Raw genomic sequence first — 22,199 nt, 5'->3', positions numbered from 1 at the left:
CCCCGGCGAACTGCCTCCCTCCGACGGCCGTCCCGCGGGGCCCGGGCCGCAGCGGGGCCCCGGGCTGGCGGGGGCGGGAGGGGAGGGGAAGCCGGGAGCGCTCAAAGTTAGCACCCGGCCGGCCCGCAAACTTCGCGGCTGCAGGGCGGCCCGCGCGCCCGCCGGAACTCTCCCGCGGGGGCCGCCCCGGGCTCGCGTCCCCCGCCCGGCCGCCCCGCGGTGCCCCTGCGCCCGGCCGGCCGGCCACACACCTGCCCGGCTCCGCGACCGCAGCCCGACCCGCTCGCGCCCCGCCGCCGCCTCCGGGCGCCAGCGCGTTCGGCGCCCGCGGGCGGTCCGCGCTCCGCCGCTGTCCCGGCGGCGAGGCCGGCGCCCGCCATCCCGCCGGGGTCCCCTCCACCCCTCGCCGCCCGCCCCGAGCCCCTTTACCTCAATTGGGCTGCACTGCCAACGCTCCACAGCCGCGGCGCCGCGGGCCGGGGGCGCGCCAGCGGTTCGAGCCGAGGGCGAGGGCCGGGGTCTAGGGGTCGTGGGCGGCGGGCGCGGCGAGCGGCGCGCGGGCCATTCCGCGGCGGAGCCGAGAGCAGAACGCCGCAACTGGGCTCCGGGCTCCGGCTCGCTCGCCTGTCAGCAGCCCCGGCTCCGCTTTAAGTGGCTTCCGGTCTCCTCCTCCTTCTCCTCCTCCCGGCCCTCTGGTCTTGGGGGCGGAGCTTGAGTTTTGGGGGGGTGGGGTGGGGTGAGGGGGCCGGGCGCTCAGTGGGTGCCGGGAAGCGGACCCGCCTCCCGTGCGCGTGCGCGGGGGACGCGAGGACGCGCGCACGCGCGCTCGGGGTCCGCGGGGACGCGCCGGGTGCGTGCGGCACCCCTGCGCTCCCGGGGAGAGGGTCCGGGAGGGTGCCTGCGTGAACACGGGCCGAAGGGGCCCCCGTGCGCCTGCGGGGAAGGGGGCGTGCGGCGCGCCGGCCGGGCTCCACCTGCCTACCGAGAGACGCAGGGTCACGGTGTTCCGCGGGACACCCAGGCACGCGCTGTGAGAGAGGATGTGAAACGTAACGACCGGTTTCGGTGCGGTTGCCTTTTGTTTGTTTGCCCTCCGGACACGACGCCTCCGGATCCCGCGGTGGGGGAGCGAGCGGCCGCGGCCGCCGCTGCTTCCTCGCGGGGTCGCCGGGCCCCCGCCGGACGGGCGGGAAGGCAGCGCCCGGGCCGCTGCCTGTTCGCGGACGCCGGCTCAACCTCCGCTAGGGGAAGCCAGCGCTGGGGTTTTGACAATAGAGATGCGTACGCGCGTGTTTTACAGCCCACGTCTCCCGTGGTGACTAATTCATTTAACACATCAGAGCACCTACTCCGCGCCGAGCGTGTGTACTACCCTCATCACCGAGACCCTACGCCTGCCCTCCTGGGGATTTCGGGAACCGTGTGCTAACCCCGGAAAAGATAAGCAGGACCGGTGGAATGGAACTTCATGGACTGAATAGGTTTTTCAGTAGGAAATAAAGACTATATTAAATTAGTACAATCCGGATTTCGGAAAAATTCAAAAGGTCCCATGTTAATCCCAACATGGAATCCTGGAAAAATAGACGTTAAGAAGAGGTTGTGGTTCCCAGGTTTCATGACACTGCTAAAGCAGATTAATGATCACCCAGCAGTGTTGTTTCAAATCGCATCAAGTCAAGGCCCCCAGACTGAGGTGGAAGGCTGGGGCAGAATTCAGAGACCAGTACGTGAAGCAAAACGAAACTCTAGTTTTAATAAGTTATAATAAGAGAAGATCGTAGTATTTCCATTTAAGTTGTTCCAACTTCACCTACAAACCTAGTGATTATTAAAAAAAAAAGTTTGCAAAAACAACATTTTAAGTACATTTGCGATTTTTTGTTGGGCTGCATTCAGAGTTACTCCTCGGGCACACATGCATGTCTCAGGTTGGACATACCATATTTGGGTTTAAATCTACCATCTTACTACTTATTTGTGCTATTTTTAAAATTCCATTCTCTTCCAACAATTTTTATACATTCCTTATACTTTTAGTAATAGATTTTCAGTTAACTGCTTTGTAGGAATTACCCCCAAAACAGTTATTTAAAACAATGCCTGATTTCTTCATGGTTTGCTCAAGAATTCCATCAGGACAATCTACCAGTAGCTCATCTGTCCAGCATAATGGCTGGGCCTGGCTAGCCTTGCTCAGTGTTAGAACATGAGGTTGGAGCTAGAGTCTCAGGCAAAAATAACTGACAATGATGTGGGAAAATACAAAATATAGAAGCTAATCATGCTGGAGAAAAGGAAGACTTGCTGTTCTCTGATTTCTTCTGTGGCTTCTCTACCTGGCTGATTTAGGCTTTCTCATAAAAATGATAATCTGAGTTACAAGAGGGGGCATTCCAAGAGAACAAGCCTCAGTATGCAAGCTTTTGCTTCCATTGTGATTACTAATCTGACATTAACCAAAGTATAATTAGATGTACTTCCAAAGCTAGTTTATTCTCCAAATACTGGTTTCCAGAACGTTGGAACTTATACTTTTAAAAATTAAAAAAAAGCTGGAGGTGTGAGGGATAGAGAGATGGCCCAGTAGTTAAGAGCAGTGCTCTGAATCAGAGGACCCAGGTTCAGGTCTCAGCAGCTACATGGGAGCTAACAACGGTTTATAACTCCAGTTCCAGGGGATTCGATGCTCTCTTCTGACCATCATGGGTATCAGGCACAAACATGGTACACATATAGACATGTTCCTAAAATATGCACAGAAATTTAAGGAATTTTTTTAAAAAATTGGAACATGAAAGTTTAAAATTACAGATTGCTTCATGAACTTTTGTGTCATTCTTGCACGGGGTCCATGCTAATCTTCTCTGTGCCATTCCAACCTTAGTGCATGTGCTGCTGAAGCGAGCATGAATTTAATTAATAGGAAGTACCAGGAACATCACGAGGGCTCGTGGAACGTGCAGTCTGGGCGCCGTATAGTAACTTACTGGCATTTTGGCCTTTCCTAGGGAGAGTAGGATTATATTCTTTGCTTGAGAAGAAGGGCAAATTGTGTCATAGAGTTCCTATTGTACTTTTCTCCTTTATCAGATTTTTACTCCTCTCCCCCCCCCCCCACTTTTCTTTTGAGGAAGATGGGTGGCAAGGTGCCTAGCTGAGAAATTTATCTCATGTTTCCCCACAAGGAGACAGCTGTAGAAACTGCTCAATTGCTAGAAAACATTTTTCTAATACTGAGGCTCTCCTTTGCTCCTGTTCCCTTCCTCACCCTCCTTCTCTTTTGACACATAGATGGAAATAGTGTCTCGTGACAAAATTGAAAGAGAGCATAATATGGAAAACATGAAGACTGAATCCAGAGGCTGAGGATGTTTGGAAAGAAAGAAGGAACCTGAGTCTTTCATGACAGTCAGAAGCTGCTCTGGCAGCTGTAACTGCTCTAAAATGGCTACTTCTGGCCCCCAAATAAACGTGTATTTGTCTCCCCTGATACCTGAAGTATGTAGCCAAGCACATAAACTACCATAAGTTTTATCTTCTACTGAGTGTTCCTGCTCACATGGTGTACAAATTAGATAAGGACTTAGTGTGTCAGAAATACAAGAGCCATCACAAAATAATGCATCCACTCCGATACCATTTTCTGCTAAGTGCTGATTATCTCAAATTATTATTAGATGAAGAAAGATTTATTAAAAGGAAGAAGAAACAAAGGAAGAGAAGAAACAACACGCATGCTTGAATCTCCCAAAGTCTCATTGTAACATTTTGATGTTCTCTGCCTTTTTATCCAAGTACTTTTTTAACTATTATGACACTAGTGCATATTTATATTATTTTACCTAATGTTGTGCTATAAATAGCTTCCCAAGTTAGCACAAGTCAGCAAGGGTGTGGCTAAGTGAGAAAAGAAGTGCATATACTGTGGCAGGTAACTTAATATATACACACAGGAACGGTCTGAAAATACACAGAAGGAGAATGACTTTTAAGTATGTAGCTGACTGTAACATGTTCTGTGGCTCTCATCACGGAATACGTCAGTTCACTTTTTAAAAAATTTATTACTGTGTGTGCGCACACAGCACAGTGTGTATGTGTGAGGGGCGGGAACACATGTGGCATATCGTAGGAGTTAGAGACAAAATTTTAGTCAGTCCTCTTCTGCCACCCTTACATGGGTCTGGGGCTCAAACCAGAGTCAGCAGGCTTGCACTGTAGCTGCCCTTCCACTGCTCTCTATCCATTAAAAAAATTCAAATCAACTGAGTAACTGAGAAAACCTAGAGGGATAATAAATGGCGTCTTAGTGCCAACGGTTTTCAGCTGGAAGACAGGACACAGCTATGTGCTAGATGGATGTGTAGACCTTTTATTTGTGGCCATGCGTTTTTATAAGCCATTTAATTCTTCTGAAATATGCATAGAGGAAGGAAATAATTTTAATTTCCAAGCATTCTTTTTATTGCCAATTTTCATAGCTCTTGTGTTCTGGATTTGCCTCAGCATAAATGATCAGTTTATTAGACTATTCCCAATGCTAATGAGCACGCTTTAACATAAGAACCAAGATTTCATTCATGAAATTTCAAATGACTCAACGCTTCTAGTTTTCATTTTTATTAACAGTAAATGTTATCCAATCTAAACATCAGTATTCTATTGCTTTCTGTTTTTGCAATTATTAGTAATAGTTAGTTTCCCAACCTTCTTCTCCAGGAAAGATAGTTACTTTTGGTTACCACACCACCAAGTCGGAAACAATGACCAGCATGACTAAGAGAGCTCAGTGAAAGAGTTGAGATTTGAAAACAAGCTTTGTCCCTTAGTATAACTAAGCCGAGATCACACAGAGAACACAGCACTTGTTCAAATAGCGGACCGGGATCTGCTTATCTATGAGTGCTAAGTTCAAGCTATCATGTTTTCTGTGGCTATGTGAATAATTAATGGTTTAGGTTAACTTAAAGTTTTTCCTAAATACCTTTGGTAATTGGACATTTAAAAGTCATTTTCTAAAGATGATAGAAGACCATCACCACATTAAAAAATGTTTTTAGTTATAACCTCCCCTCTCTCACTTTTTCCCTCTGCCTCTGGTGAGGCAGCAAGGAAGTCTGGGAAACTCAGGGTAAAGATCTAGGAGAAAATTATAAACTCCCAATATGATACGTGCTAAAATGTTTCAGCAAGTTCACCCGATCTTCTGGTTATCTGAGAAAGCCATTTGTAAATCCCCTGATCATCTGCTGACCTTTCTGTTTTTGTAGAATTCAGAAAGTCTGGTGAGCTCTTCATTCTCTCCAGTTGTGAACCACTTCAGCAAACAAGAGCATGTGAACAATAATTATTCACAGTTCTATCTGAACGATATATGTTAAATTAGGACTGTCCTCAATTAAAATGTATGCTCATCCTACAATCCTATATAAATCCTTAGAGTGCTGTGGGAAAGGGAATAAATTAGAAAAAAAAAAAGTCAAATGGAGAGCAGGGAAGACCTTCCTAAAAAGAAAACACATAAGCAGAAGCTTGGGGAGAATAAGGAGCAAGCAAAAGGAGCATTAGAGGAAGACTTTCCCAGGGAAATGTCGAAGCATGTGCAGAGATAGGAGCAAGCTTGGTATATTATTGGGAAATCCCAGGAGCCAGGAGTCAAGGATACTCCCTAGATCTTTAAAACATGAAAGTCAATGCAATTTACATTAAAAAAAAAAATCTGCCCTTCAACTTCTCCCATAATTGCTAGACTTCATTATCTAATTGACTATTAGCATCTCTTCAAGTATCTAGTATTTTTCAGTAATAGTCAAATCTACACACTTCCTCCTCTTTGTTCCCCAAAGCCTGTTCCTTCCAGTGAAATGACAACCCTATTCTTCTAGTCACTTAAGTTACAAAGGAACCATTCCTGGGTCTTCAATTTCTTTCATGTCCCAAATTGAGAAGGAAGCCCTCCCAGCAGCGCTCAGCATGTGTCCGGAATCTAACCAGCTATAGGTGCTCCACTAGTTCAGACCACCACCAGACCACTAATCTTGTTGCCTTTCTTTCCATCCTACAAGAGTTCCTCTCCACACAGAAGTAGTTGAAGTTCTTTCTTATTGTAACTAAGAATGTCCCCAACTTCATTGATACTTTTTTTACGTCATCAATTAATTAGTGTATGTTTCTATGTGTGTTTGAGAAAGAGATAGAGGGAGAAGGAGAGAGAGAGATCACAGGACAACTTTTGGACTTCGCTCTCTGCTTTCACTTTATGGATCCCAGACACCAAACTCTGGTCATCAAGCTTGGCATCAAGCAACCTTTCCCCACTGAGCCATAGCCCTGGTTTGAAAGTATTCATGTCTACATAGCAAACACTGGTTCCTCCATTTGACATTGTAGTGACATCTTTTCCTGGGGAGACACGACACACATGTCTACCCACCCCACATACAGGACCCACGACAGGCTAAAGTCCAGTTTGGTGAAGCATTGTGTTTTATTGGGGCTACCTACAGAAATATAGGTGAGGGGTTACTTATAGGAACAAAAATGACTCAAAAGACAGCTGCATCACCAAGGCCCATCCCAGCATGGTGACAGCTTACAAAAGCTGGGAAACCTGGAGCCCACTGCACAGCCTACAGGCAGCTCAGCAGGCTGGAAAGTGTCCTTCCCAATGACTCAGGTAGTCTAAAATTCTTCTTGGCAGCCCTGCTGTTTCTGTTTCATTCAGGCAGTATTCTATATTTTGGAGAAGGAAGGTTTATTCTCACAAGGCCTTTAAATGAGGTGCTGCTGCCCTTGGTTTGTCCACTCAGTTTATAGTGGGATGGAATGGTTTGCTCTTGGTGATTACTAAGCTAGTAAGCACAACCAGGAAATAAAAAAATAAAGTGTTCCTGGAGCTAGTGAGGCACACACTGGGACTTCTCCCAAAGCAGAACCTCTCTGAACAAAGCAAGGGGTTTTTAACAGGGGACACTCATACATGTTCTTAGAGGACAGACTCATCATCATATGCCCAGTTGGAAGTCAGATGTTTTTAGACATTACATGCTCAAAAAAATGACAGTAATTTTTCTCGACAGAGTTTAGTGTCATAGAGAGCCAAGGTTTCTTTACTTCACCTAAAAAGGGTACAGAGTACTCATGTACTATGACTCAACAATGTTGGCTGTTCCTGGTTTCTCTGGAGAGTCTCACAGAAAACAAAGGGTGGTTTGAGAGGCACACTGAACAGTCAGTTAAAAGGAAACACACTCCACCCTCACCTCATGCCAAGCATAGGTGATTGTTCTAAGTGGTGCCTGCCTCCTGCCTAACGATTTGCTGTTTCTCCGGCAGAGGCAAACTGCAATCCTTACAAACATGAACTAAAGTAAAGCTCTCATTGCCCAGCTGTGGCCTGGCAACCCCATTTAAGGAAGCTCGATGAATAATAAATGACTCTCAGGCTGATGAAGAGAAACAGGTGACATTTACATGCTCTTCAAGGAAGGCTAAATAAAGAAAACCAGCAAAGCCAAGCATATTAAAATATGAAAATGAAAAATTGGTACAAACTTATGCAAACTTTATAGTGGTGTAAGCTAAATCTGTCTCTAAAACAAAAATGTATACTATCAATTTGAATCCCTATCATTTATTGACTTCTTGCCTATGGAGTTTAAATATGCAGCTGTCTCTTATTTTCAAATGTTAAACAGATGGAAATTTAGTGTACCAGTCAAGTCTATATTAAGCCAAAGAAAATATTTGCAACATTATTTACTGTGTGCATTATTTTGACTTCACCAAGATTTTTTGTTTTCTGAAGAGTCAGAGCTAATTATAAGTCAAGATTCTAATTTTTTTCCCCTCCACATTCAGGGAGTATATTTACACTGAAACTGATAATCTTTGGGTTTGAAAGTTTTACCGAAGAATAGTGTTTCTTTGGTTAAAAATAACCTCTGTTGAAATGCAATCTGTGTGACCATAAGCTAGATGGAAACCAAAACTGTTTTTCTTAAACTTCAAAGGGAAAAGCTAAGAAATTTTAGCTGCATCAACAGAACACCAGGTACAGACCTACTGGAAATAAACGGGCTAGTTGCATAAAGTGACCCAGAAAACAAACCACCTCATTGATTGACATAATTTGTATTTATTTCAGTTTTGTTGAATGCCTCTATAAGAAGTTGCTGAGCATGCAATGTCTGAGCAAATGAGACAAAACCTCCGCCTTTGTATGGAATAACATACATTACTCAAATATACAAATCAACACATAATTAAGTTTTCAAAAATTTATTAGTTGTGTGGGTGAACACGAGCACATAGTGGAGGTCAGAGATCAACTTCTGGAAATCAGTTCTCCCCTTCCACTATGGTCCTATGGCTCGAACTTGTGCTGAACTGGGTGTATTGGGCTTATGCAGCTATTTATTTATTCACTGAACCATTTGTCTAGCTCTGTAGGTACAAATTTTGAACACTGAGGACTTACGGGTTTGCATGACTGAGACCATATCTAGGCTGGAGAAGTGAGGGAAGATGTACCTGGTCAAAAAACATTTTGATGATCTCTGACAATTAAATAGTAAATAGGACAAAGAGGAATGACTGGGAGTAGTTACGAGTGATCAAAAGACAAATACAGTAAGTGCAAAGACAGACTTGTGAAGGTGTGACACACAGGAGAGAGCCAGTGTGTCTGGAAACAGAAAATGAAAGAGGGAGGAGGTTGGCGATGGTTTGGTGGACACACATTTAGACAAAACAAAAACTGAAGTCAAAGTGCTTCAGTTAAAATGATGTGGGGCTAGGGAGATGGCTCAGCAGTTCAGAGTTCTGGGGGACTGGGGTTTGATTCCCAGCAACTACCCCAACTGCTTATATCACCAGTTCCAGAAGATCTGCCCCCTCTCTGGCTAATGTGGGCGTCATATTGTGTGTGTGGTTCATAGATAGGCATATAGGCAACATAGCCATATGTGTAAAATAATGAAATTATAACAAAAAAAATTTAAAGAAAGAAAATGATGTGATCACATTTTGTTTTCAAAAGGCAGTTTGCAATAAGGGGGATGCCGGGTATGGCGGCACGCCTATAATCCCAGTACACTACAGGAGACAGAGGCAGGAGGATGGCTAAAATTTTAGGCCAGCTTGGGATGCAAAGCAAGTTCCAGGCCAGGCTACAATATAGGAAGACCCCATTTCAAAAAAAGGGACTTGGGGTGACAGGGATGACAGACTCAGAACTCTTTCAGTAATAAATAATTCCGTTTCAGTGAGAAGTAATTCAGGATAACATTCTTACCAAGAAAAAGCATAGGATTGGACCAGAAATACTTTTAAATTTATGTTATTTTGAGATACAGCACTGGTATGTAGTACTGGTATGCTGGCCTTAAACTTGCCATATAGCCCAGGCTGGCCATGACCTCACTTGTAGTGGAAGTTTTGGTTTCTTTTAAAGCTCAGTTATGTAAGTATGTTTGGGGTGTAATCCCACATGTGGGCTCTAAGAATGCTTTCAGTTTATTCGCAGCTGATAACAGCCTTGTGAGAGGGCTCCTGAATTTTGTCAGCTGGAAACTGCCTTGTGCAAGGCGCATGGTTTTAACCATTGGAAAGCATCCTTTCGCAGACTCTGAGAGAGTATAAAGATGAGCCTAGAGAGAGCTGGGGGTGGGAGGAATGAAGCTTCAAGATGCTCCTAGAAAGAAATGCTCTGGAGAATGCATCAAGGAGGCTGCTGCTGATTTGTCCCGCTGCTACTGTTTGCCGTTCCGCTGGACTGCTGGAATCCTGATGATGAAAAGTGGAATTGCCCCAAGGAACTAAGTCTAAAGAAGTCTACCTCCCTGTCCCTACTAACCTTCTTTTTCTCCTACCTAAGGTCAGGGGCTTGAAGGGAGGCAGGGGCATTTAGGAGCCTCAAATAAAGTAGGTTAAAAAAAAACAAAGCCTACACTCACTGGAGCTTGAGATCCTCCTGCCTCAGCCTTCCAAGTGATAGGTTACAGGTATGCTCCATCACACATGGCTCAGACTACACAGTGTTTTACTTGCTGATATAACATAAGAAAGGATCAAAGCAACAGATCTACAAGGAAAGTCAGAGAGGTAAGTAAAGCACTCGTGCGCAGGGGTAGCTGGGATGCTGTGCAGAGCCTTGATACATGAAGAGCGAAAGAACTAAAATTGAGATATGAGGAGGGCAATGGGAGGGATTTCAGGTTTTGGGATGGGAACCAACTGTCTAGGAAGAAGGGATAAGCTGGAAATTGAACTCAGGAGCTGAACCCTTCTCTCAAAAGCTCTCATATGTATGTGCTTCAGTTGGATTGGATTAAGGTGATTCAGGATTGCCGTTGATTTTAATTTTTTGCTGAAAGATAACTCTTTTGAGCAAGATAATATTTTTTTAAGACCTGGAGCTATTTTCATGATTATCTAACTTCATATAGCCACTGAAAAATAACTAGGTCAGCATTCATAAGCTGATAGGACAGGCCAAAGAACACAGAAGCCAAGCTGGAGATTTTACTGAACGCAATAGGCAATACAAGTAATAGTGAAATAATGGCAATTCATTACAAAATATTTAATTCAAAATAAATTCATAAATATACACAAATATTCCAAAAGCAGGGATGGGGGAGTACAAAAGAAGAGAGCAAGCTTTTGGTGCTTGTTTTGTTTGTTTGATTGGGTTTTTTTTCCCTCTGAGATAGGACTTGAGAGTATATGAAGAAAACAGATTGACCCTATGTTGCGCTCATTTTTAAACTATTTTATTTGGGGCATTTAAGACTCTACCTCCCTTCCACCAACTCTTTAACCCTAGGTAAAAGAGAGAAGGTTAATGGGGGTAGGGGCACAGACGCTTTCTTCTCCCAGCGGTTTAAGGTCAATGGGTTCTTTTGGGGCTATACCAATCTCTGTCAATAGCAAACGCAGTAAGCAATCTCCTCCAAGCCACTGCGCTAAACCTTTCTCTGCCTCCTCCAAGCTGCCACACTGTCTCTTTGTGGGTTCTTGTATTTATATTCCTCAGAGTCCCAGACCAGGCTGGCCATTATCAGCTGGCAAAGACTACGCCCTACAGGAGACAGTTATCAGCTGTGGACAAAATTAAAGCCCAAACTAAAACCCTACACTTGGGATTAAAACAAAAACATATTTACATAGCATAACTGAGTTTTTAAAAGAAACCAAAACTTCCATCACCACCTCATATTCGACCTCCTCTAGTTTCAGTTTCATAAAGAACTGGAATTGCAGGCATTTACGGCCACACCTAGCTGAGAAAGTTCCGTACAGAAGAACAAAAGCCAGGAAATGTGGACAGATTGATAGAATTACAAAATATTTGCTTAACTAATCTAGTAACTGATGAAGGGAAGTTAACTGATGTTAATACTGCTAGGCGAAAGGATGGAAGAGGCTCAGTCTCAAAGAACATCTTCTGTACTGACAACTCCTCCCCCAGCAAGGCTGTACTGCTTCCATAACGGCATGACCAACAGGACCTGGGTTCAGACACCTGAGCCTGACAGCAACATTGCTCGTTCAAACAACCACAGGGAGTTTCAAGCTTGGTAGCAAGACCCGTTGCAAAACAAAAGGAAACCAAAATGTCAATGTCATGAATTATTAATCATGGGGTTTCCTATAAAACTGAAAAAAAAAATGTTAGTATCATGAGAGATAAAACAATGAAATCATTTTAGATTGAAGGATATTACAGGCCAGGTTTGATTGTTACCTAAATGGTGGATATTTTGAAATATTACAGTGATATTATTCAGTTAACTGGTGAAATAATAATATTACCTATGACAGAAATATTCATTTCTTAAGTGTAGTTATGGTAAAGAGAATTATTGTCATTATGTGTGTAATAGATACATATTTTGTTTTAATTTTGTTTTGAGACAGGGTGTCACTATGTAGCCCTGACTGGCCGGCATCAAACACACAGAGGTGATCTCTCTCTCAAACACACACAAATTTATTTATTAATTTAAAAAAATTTTTCTGTGGGGTGTGTGTGTGTGTGTGTGTGCTCACAGGCAATAGTGCCTGTGTAGAAGATAGAGAAGCACCTGTGAGAGTTGATACTCTACTTGCAACATATGGGTCCTGAAGATTTGAACACAGGCATTCTGGGTTGGTGGCAAGAGCATCTCCCTGATAATCTACCTCCCAAGTCTTTATTTTTTCTTTAATTACATCTATCTATCTATCTATCTATCTATCTATCTATCTATCTATCCATCCATGTGTCTATCTAGCTAGCTAGCTATCATTTATCTATCTTCTTATTTATTTGTTTATTTGCATGTGTGTGTACGTACACCTGTGCCACCGCGTGTGTACGAAGGTCAGAGGACAACTTGGAGGAGTTGGTCCTTACCTTTCACCGTGTAGCTCCTGAGAGTAGAACTCAGGCTACAGACTGTCAACTAGCCACCCACATGGCCAACCCTTTGCTCTTAAAAGACAGGGGTCCATGCAAAAATATTTGGGAGACGAAGAATCATTTTCTATGTAGAGTAACACCACAGGGTTCAGGTTTATCCAAATGTTTATACATACACACGTAGAGGCAAGCACTCCTCACTCTGAGTAACCATTGAAAGGGTAGAGTGCTAGGTGTGGTAGAACCACCTGTAGTTCCAGGGCTTAGGAAGTGAGGGCAGAAGAATCAGTTCAAGGTCATTGTACAGAGCTCCGTGTTGTGAGCTCCAGGCCAACCTGCATTACAGGAGATGGCTTTCAGGCAAAGCGAGAGAGCCAACTTCTACAAATGTCCTCTGACTTTCACATGAACAGCATAGTATGTACATACTCACACATACACACACAAATAAGCAAAAAAATAAATGACAGTTGGGAGTGGGAAACTGAGGATGAATATGATCAAGATATATTGTATACATACATAAAATCATCAAAGAATAAACTATTAACAACATCACTGTCAAAAACATTAACTCATTAATAAATGTAGGAAAATAAAGTAAAAGTGATTTTTTTTATTTAGTACACTGTAATTTTAAAAAATTAGAAACATGGGCTGGAGATTTGGCTCAGCAGTTAAGAGCACTGCCTACTACTCTTCAGATGTTCTGGGTTTGATTCCCAGCACTTACATGGTAGCTCGCAACTGTCAGTGATACAACAGCCTCTTCCGGTTGTCCCAGGCACCAGGCACACACATGGTGCACATGCAGGCAAAACATCCATACACATATTTAAGCGTTTAAAGATAGAAACACTGAGTACTAAAATGTTCATTTTTTTCTTATAAAAAACATAGCAAGATCAATTCGAAAAGCCCTGCTTTTTCTGACCATAAAACTTAACCTGTGAGCCAACCATCCTTTTTATGCTTCCACAAATTGTCATATTCTTAAGTTTGGCTGGTATTACCTTTCTTTAATTTTTAAAGAGTTTCTTTTAAATACCTAATGTGTGTGTGTGCATGCGTGCATGCACATGTGGTCATGTGAGTACATAATGGTTAGCTTGGGGCTATATATGTATATAATGGTTGGTTTTACAGGGCAAGTGTGAGCGTGTGGAGGAGCCAACCTGGAGCATCCCTAGATTCCAAAACTGGCTGAAGGGAGACTGTGACCACAGTGGTGGGAATGTGACCAGATAGCAAGGGGCTGAAGAAGGAATTGTAGGTGGCCAACAGGAAGAAAAGCATTGTGTCCATTTTGGGAGCAAAGTTGGCTAGCGCAAAAGGAGTTGGTCAGGCTGGGGATATAGCTCACTGTTGGTTTCAGTCTTCCATACCACAAACAACCACCACCACCAACAGGACTGTCTCCCCTAAACTTACAAAAACACAAATGCCCCATGAAGGAGAGCAAGCAGTGAGTGGTGTCCTATGCTAATGGAGCATGACAAGGGAGACTGTGCCTGTCTATATCAGGTGAAGTCTCCATGACCTCTCCTGATGAACAGAGACTATTCTTTTGAAAGACTAGGAGAAATTTGAAGAAGCCATGAAAGTTAGTTGTCTGCCCTCGGAGTAAGAGGCTGAGGAGTCAGAGCGGTAACTAGTCTACAGAGGAGGATGAAAGGAATAATTGGAAGGAAAAAAAAAAAACCTCATGTTTTAATTCTGCATTAAAGAATGCAATCACTATAATGCTGGTTATACTAAGCTTGTGATACAACAATGGCAAGATCCGGAATGTGGCTGTGAGAAAAACTGAGCCTAACGGAGTGGACTAGGAAGTCACTGAGGATGAAAGGGTCAACATAGAAGAGGCCTTGCTTGACTCATTTTTGTAGATGATGAAGTCTTCAGAGCTGGCAAAGAGTAAAATAGAGAGGGCACAAGCCATGAGTCCAAGGCAGCGGTTTTCAAACTTCAGAGTTGTACCATCTCAAAAACAGTTACAGAGCTTGGACAGCTTACAGAGGAGGGGACCTTCTGAAGGAAGAGAGAGCTAACACTTCTGCATATTTTTACCACATTGTCAGGTGATTTAAAATCTAAAACAAATTTTGAAGTTCACTCCCTAAACATTAATGAGGAAAAGTAACTGATGACTAGTCCATGACAAAAATTGCCGGAAGAGATGGAGAGAATGTAACTGAGAGGCCTACGGAAGCAAACTTTTGTTAAAAGAGGGCTAGGTTGCTGTGGCCCAGAAATAATGAGGACAACTAGCTCCTCAGACTTCCTTAACTGTTATTTTCCCTTTTCTGATAATGAATGTAATTGAATCATGACTCTAAAAAAAAAAATACATTGAAAGTCCTAACCAAATGTATTTCAAAGTGTGACCTTATTTAGCAATAGGAGTTTGAAGATGCATGTAGTTAGTGAAAAATGAGGGCATGGTAAAGTGGGCCCCAAGCTAATACGACTGTTATTTTTGTATGAACATGGCCATATGCACAAGAGACCTGCAGGCAGAATGCTATATGATGATGAAGGTCTCAGTTATGGAGCTGCAAGCATGGGCGCTACCTCCATAACCACCAGAAGCTAGGAAAGGCCAAGGACAACTCCACCTACATGCTGAAGGAGAGGTATGGGCTTGCTGACACCTTAGCTTGTACTTCTAGTCTCCAGAACTTAGAAGACAGATTTGTATTGCTTAAGCCATCAAGTTTGTGGTAGCTTGTTACAGCCTTCCTGGAAAATTAATACAGTGAAATTGACATATTCCAAAATTCTCTTTCCTACATTCTGCCAGTGGCCTAGCCTTGTCTCCTTTGTACCAAACTTACAAACCTACAGTCTTTCTCTCAGGACAGAGAAAACTTGGATGAATCAGAGGATGTCATCAGCACAGCAGCAACAACAGAAAAACAAACAAAGGAAAAAAAAAAACCAAACCAATACAAAATGCTCATTTCTTTCCAGCACACTGTGGCTGAACACAGCACACATTATCTCTTTTTGATGGTATGACTGGTTTCTGCATTTGCTGACTGCAGTGTGTATGAGATGAGTCTGTTCATATGACTCACGGATAGTATTTGAGGAGTTATGTTAGCTGGCATTTAAAAAAATAAGCAGAAGCCTCTAAGATATACCTGCCTGATGCTCAGAAGAAAGCATTCCCCCATGAAGAATGTTAAGTCTTCATAAATGTTCCAACAAGTGCTAGACATGCATAATGAGTTCCAATCCCTAAAGTCCTCCCACCTTCTCTACTTTCATAATGTCTCCGATTTCTCACTTAAAGGAAAGTCTTGGTTCAACAATTATCCACAAAAACCGCACTAGCTAGCTCCTGGAAGGATTAAATTCCTACTTTATTTAGCAAACTACAGAAAACAGTCAGAACTGAGGTGTTGCTCAGGCCAGGAACAAAGAAACATACTGTATCCCACCTGGCTTTCTGAAGTCGCCAATGATTCCTCGTTCTGACATGTCAGACCAATACTCTGTAGCTCAGAAATATTACTTTGAAAAATTAAGCTTTCAGAAAATCCCCAAGGGTTCAGGTTAAGGAGTAAAGCTTGAAGATTATAGCGTGAGAATAAAGCAGTTGGTGTCCACATAGGAGTAGCATAGGACTTACGTATGTAAGCAGGTTCATGAGCTAAGTCTTCTCTTTTATTGCAAGGCTTTCCGTGTGGACTGGAGGAGGGGATGGGTTATATTAAAAGACATCTGGAATAGAGATACATGTACATGATTCTAATGCTTTCTCTCTAGTATTAATCCAATATTCTGTAATACAGTTGTATTTGAATGCTCTCTACATAACTGAATCTCACTTCATCTAAGACTTAATTCATCTTCCTATCCCATCTCTCTCCACCAACTTGGTCTCCTCTTCAATTTTCTTTTCATGTGTTCTCCTAAATTACCAAAAATATAATAATAATAAGTCTTTTGTACTGATGCAAAATGCTCCTTTTCTTATGTTTTCCAGCCTGCCTCCATTATTCTTTATATTCCTGAAACTGCCTGGTCGAGATCTTCAGTGACCCTGGGGATGTCCATCTTAATAGTCACTGTTTTAATTTTTCTTCAGCATTCTGTAGAGAAATTTAAATCAAGCAATATGGCTGCTCTGGCAAGGGACACATCCAAAGACCTTCTAGTCTATGTGATGTGGCCAGAATACAGACATGCCCTTTGTATACACCTTTAACCCCAAATAGTGAAACTAAGGTTAGTTTATAGAAGCAAGCAGCCATGTTGGTAAGTAACATTTGATTGAGGGGCAGACAAAGTGATGAATCAGAAAAGGATTTGACAGAATGAGTCAGAGATAGGATACCTTCAACTCTAACGAGATTAAGACAGGAAAGAGAGGCTACTCGAGCAGTGAGGGAGAGTGTAAGGAAGAGGTGTGTAGCAGTTTTATCAGGACAGTTTTACAAAGACAGGTTACAAATAGAACAAGTTAGAAACAGTTGAAGATAAAATAAGCCAGAGAATGAGAAGGAACCAGAAGGTTAAAACATACTGCCAGAATTAGTTTGAGGTCAGGCAGACCAAAGAGAAGCCAGGAGAAGTCAGTTTGAAGCAGTCAACTTGGAGAGGAGTTTGGGCCACAACAGTTGAGCTGATTCAACCAGTGAGAGTTCAGAAAGAGCTAGAAAGAGCTAGGCTTGGGAACAGCTCATCTCCTCCTCCAAGGAAATAAAAACAATTATTGCATTCAAACTGCACACTTTCACGGGGAATCTTATGAAAAAAAAAAAAAAAGGAGAGATAGAAAGACCTGGAGGGGGCAGAAACTCCACAAGGAGAGCAACAGAACCAAAATATCTGGGCTCAGGGGTCTTTTCTGAGACTGATACTCCAACCAAGGAGTATTCATGGAAATACCTAGAATCCCTGCATAGCTGTAGCTCATGGCAGCTCACTGTCCAAGTAGGTTCTATAATAATGAGAACAGAGACTATCTCTGACATCAACTCAGTGCCTGGCTCTTTGATCATCAACCCCTGATAGGGGAACAGCCTTACCAGACCACAGAGGAAGACAGTGCAGCCAGTCCTGATGAGACCTGATAAGTTAGGGTCAGATGGAAGGGGAGGACCTCCCTTATTACTGGACTGGGGGAGAGGTATGGGTGGAGAAGAAAGAGGAAGGTTGGGAGTGGGAAGAGATGAGGGAGGGGGCTACAGTTGGTATAAAAAATTAATAAACTAATTAATAAAAATAAATAAATTTTTAAAAAACCTGCACACTGTCTGGCTCATTCTTCCCTGCTCTTTTCCCTTATATTTCTTTGTTCCTTTTGTTTTCTCATAGTCTCCTCTCCAGGCACCCTCCAAAATACAGACTTCTTCTGACATTTTTGTAAATACTATTGAGATGTTTAAATAATACTGTTAACATGTATTAATAATAAACTGATAGTAGGCTCCATACTTCTAAGTATAAATGCTGACTTAATGTGGCTCTTTTTTGCTTGCTCTGTGTCAAACATCTGAAACATGACATACCTGACCTTCATCCAAAGTTTTTCTGTTTGTGTTTTTTTTTGTTTTGTTTAGTATTTATTTGCACATGTGTGGTTGTGTGTGTATGTGTTTGTGTGTGTGCGTGTGGACAGGCACATGCCACTGCATGTATTTGGAGGTCACAAGACAAGACAACTTGTAAATTGTCAGTTTTCTTCGTCCATCTTACTGAGCATGTAGATCTCTAGCTTGTGGTTCCTCCTACTCCAGGTCACTGGCTCCAGTGCTTTGTGTGTGTATGTGTGTGTTTGTGTGTGTTTGTCTCTGCCTCCTGGCCTGGCTATTTAGTGGTGTTGGGTTGACACACAAGTGCTGCTGCATTTGCCTTGTGCATGGGATCCAAGGATTGGACTCTCTTGGCTTTCGTCTCTGGTGCCTTTGCCCACTGAGCTGTCTCCCTTGCTCTTCTTTGCTTAGCTTTTGAGACTAGGTCACACTATGGTGCCCCGTCTCTTGAGTAGGTAGGATAGCAGGGATATCTCACTGTGAAACTCTTGAGTCATTTCAAAGCTTTCTTGCCTGACCTGTCATTCCCAGGTATTTCCAGATCTGTAAATGGTACTTTATTCAAGCTAGAAGCCTTTCCATTCCCTCATCTTGCACATCCAAAATGCCTCACAAGTCCTATGCTTTTGTACAACAAATCTCGAATCTGTCATTTCTGCTTATTCCCCTCTGACCACTTTGGTTTAAGCTGACACTTCGATTCTGGCCATTGCTTTCCAAACTGATCTCTCAGATGTATTTCTTGGGACTCTGTTCCCAAACTCTGCCCCAGTATCTTTGCCAGGAACTAGCTAGAGAGCAGACTGTTAAGAATTTCGTAATGACTCCTGATGAGACCTGATAGACTAGGATCAGAAGGAAGGAGAGGAAGACCTCCCCTATCAGTGGACTTGGGGAGGGGCATTTGTGGAGAAGGGGAAGGGAGGGGAGGATTGGGAGGGGAGGAGGAAGGGGCCTCCGGGGGATACAAAGTGAATAAAGAGTAATTAATAAAAATTAAAATAAAAAACATACAAAAAAAAAAAGAATTTCTTAATGTGCCCAGAAGGGCATGCATGGGTTGCCTTTCACTAGTCTCTCTAATCTCATCTCATTCTGTTCTCTCCACCCACAGAGCTTCACATTGTCACTCTTTCAGTTTCTGGGACCAGCCCAACTCTTCCCCACCTCAAGACTTTGCATAATAGGTTCCCCTTTCCTTGAACACTCTCTGCCTACTGCTGTACATGTATTCTCTTTGTTTGATTTCTCTTGACCTTTGGTACAGTGATTGGCACATAGTAGGCTCTTATAAGAAGTGAATATAACTGGGACATTTAATCAACAACCTGGTATTATGTGAAGAGGACACAGAGGGACTGTATTAGTCAGGGTTCTCTAGAGGAACAGAACTATAGTATGAATGTGTGTGTATATACACACACACACACATAGAACTATGGAATGAACATATATGTCTATACATACATGCATATATTCATACACATATTTATGTATGTGCATATATTGCAATAAAATACATGATTACACACTATGTAGTCCAACAATGGCTGTGTACCAATAGAGGGTCCAAGAATCCAGTAGTTTGTATGAGCCTGGTTGTCTGAGTATATACAAGAATCCCAAAAAAGTAGGCTTTAATGCCAGTGACAGCATGGACTTGCCAGAGAGAGTGAAAGCAAACAGGCAAAGAGATCAAGAGTTCTTCTTCCATGTCCTTTATATAGGCTGCCAACAGAAAATGTGGCTCAGATTAAAGGTGGATCTCCCTGACTCAAAAGATACGGATTAAAGGTATCTCTTTCTACTTCAAAAGAGTCTGATTAAAAGCAGGACTTCCTACTTCAAATGATATTAAGGAAAAATCCATCACAGGGATTTTTACCTGTACTCAGCCACTTGGGTTTTAGTTAATTCCAGATATAGTCAAGTTGATAACCAAGAATTGCCATTACAGGGACCATCCCTATGAGCCAGAAAATGCTCTTTGGAACAACAATAAAAAACGTTGCTTATATAAGTATCCATGACAGGTGCTTCTTTTGTTTTAAGGATTTATTTCATTATATATTTTCCAACAAGATCTCATTTGTTGCCTAAGCAAACTGCACTTATTATGAAATAGTTAAATTTCTATTTTTAGTCATACATTACACCTAATTAGGCATATATAACCCCTAAGTAGAGAGTTGAAATCAACATATGTTGAAAATGTAAGTCAAACGTAGGGTCAGGTAGTAAGTATCATTAAAATTTTTACTGGGCTTCTATATTTAAAACATCTTACCAACCCATAACCCATATTTACTCAAAGCTTTAACATATCTATCTTATAAAGAAAATAATATACACAATTTATCTTTTTCATTTACGTTTCACCTGCTTATTTTTTTTTTTTTTTTTTTTTTTTTTTTTTGCAGATTAGTAACTGTAAGTAAATTGAATTTCATGGGACAAGGAGGTAAGAAATTATTTTACCACAGTGGTATTTTGAAAATAAGGTAAGCAGGGTTTGTGTTGATAACGATGATGAGACAGTGGCTCATAAAGCCCAGGCTGACCTTAAACTTGCTATGTGGCTGAGGATGACCTCAGAGTTGCTGATGCTCCTGCCTCCACCTCCCAAGTACTAGGATTGCAGGCATGCACTCAGCTTATCCAGTGCTGGGGATGGAATCAAGGATGTTGTGCATGCTAGTAGCAAGCACTCCACAACTGAGGCATTTCCCTAGAGTAAATACAACTCATTTTCTCCTTTCCTGTTGTTGTTTTTGTTGTTGTTTGTTTTTTGTTTTTTCCTAACTTGAAACTGAACCCCAGGTCCAGAACATGCTAGGCATCAAGTTATATGCTCTCTGTAAATAAAAACTTTCTTTCTTTATTGCCACTTTTGGGTAATCTTTTATGATTCATTTATGGTAGGATATAACATGAACCACTAGTCGAATCCAATTTATCCACAAAACTCTCTGTTCTTATTCTGTACTTCTTCAGTAATTGTAATCATTTCCAACAGCTTGCATTCCCCAAAAGTAATTTCTGTCAAGTGAAAGGGAAAAATGTAAATATTTTATGTACATAAAATGAACATCCATCCATGTGCTTGAAAATGTCTGAAATAAACTAATGATACTTTTCAGGCTGTTGATTTGAGAATATTTCCTGAATTCAAATCATTCTGAACAAAATCAGTTATTCTATAGAGGTATTCAAAATAAACAAGCAAATAATGTTACATAATTCCTAAAGAAGAGGTGTGTTAACCATACAGGTTTTAGGCAACTTAACACTGGAATTCAAGAAATTTCAATTCATAATTTTGTTAACAGGTACAGAATCTTGTATTTTTATAGCTTTTGTGTGGGAAGCAATTTGTAGAGGAACTGGTGGCAATGTTCTCTTGCTAGTCAAGTGTTAGATAGATCAAGCTTTTGGGGTACATAAAACAATCCTGAAATGCATTTAAATGTCACCTTTTTTTTCTTGTCAAGACATTCAGACATCATCCCCATCTTAAACCCTTAGAGAACTGTATTGATAATTATTCTCTCCCCATTTTTGCCACAGATGAGATGAAACAATTACCTTGACTTTATTACTGTTATGTGGTCTCTGCGAATCTGTAAAGCAAAGCTGTATGGTAGTTTTTCTGTACCAAATGCAAATAAAACATTTTACTGTGGATATTCACATAAATACATATATATCATAAAACTTACCAATTAACTATTTTAAGTATAATTCTGTGTCACCAATAACATTCACAATATTGTACAACTATCACCACTATTTCCAAAACTTTCTTCTTATCTCAAAGAGAAGCTCCAACTAAACACAAATATTTGAAATGGCCTTCTCTGTTCATTGTTCACTCCTCTCCTCTCACACCATTCGCTTCCAGTTCCTAGCATGGCATTATGTACATGATGGATACTTGATGAATATTTTCTTAGTGAGTAAGATATTTATTAAATATATAACATATTGGAAAATGTGCAATAGCGTTTCTTCCACTGAAAAAATATGAGAATTCTGGTTCCTCCATGCTTTTTCTAATAGTGGTTGTTTCAGCCTTAAATTTTAGCCTTTTTAATGGATATTCTGTGGCTTTAATTCACCCTTCCATGGAGACTAATGATATTGAGACTCTTACAATTTTTACCGTTGTGACAAAATGACTGAAAAACACTACTTAAAGAAGAACTTATTTTGGTTCAGGATATGAAAGGTTTCAGTTGAGGGTT

The 22,199-nt window shown here is 41.8% G+C and overlaps 1 protein-coding gene and 1 non-coding gene across 2 annotated transcripts in view; both read right to left on the bottom strand.

The window, feature by feature from the left end:
• The window catches only part of Tiparp (TCDD inducible poly(ADP-ribose) polymerase), a 28,488-nt gene extending 27,815 nt beyond the window's left edge, over nucleotides 1–673 (bottom strand). Inside the window, exon 1 of the mRNA XM_021634061.2 lies at nucleotides 430–673. The gene's annotated coding sequence lies outside the window, so the exon portion shown is untranslated. The remainder of the gene's footprint in view (nucleotides 1–429) is intronic.
• Nucleotides 674–2,804: 2,131 nt separating this feature from the next.
• Nucleotides 2,805–2,911, bottom strand: LOC132652546 (U6 spliceosomal RNA). Its single transcript, XR_009590156.1, has one exon. It is a non-coding gene; the product is annotated as a U6 spliceosomal RNA (small nuclear RNA).
• Nucleotides 2,912–22,199: the final 19,288 nt, after the last annotated feature.

Source organism: Meriones unguiculatus, chromosome 2 (assembly GCF_030254825.1).
Source record: "Meriones unguiculatus strain TT.TT164.6M chromosome 2, Bangor_MerUng_6.1, whole genome shotgun sequence".
NCBI classification, from domain to species: Eukaryota; Metazoa; Chordata; class Mammalia; order Rodentia; family Muridae; genus Meriones; species Meriones unguiculatus.
The sequence above is the reverse complement of the archived record's forward strand: the minus strand, read 5'-3'. Positions and strand labels throughout refer to the sequence as shown.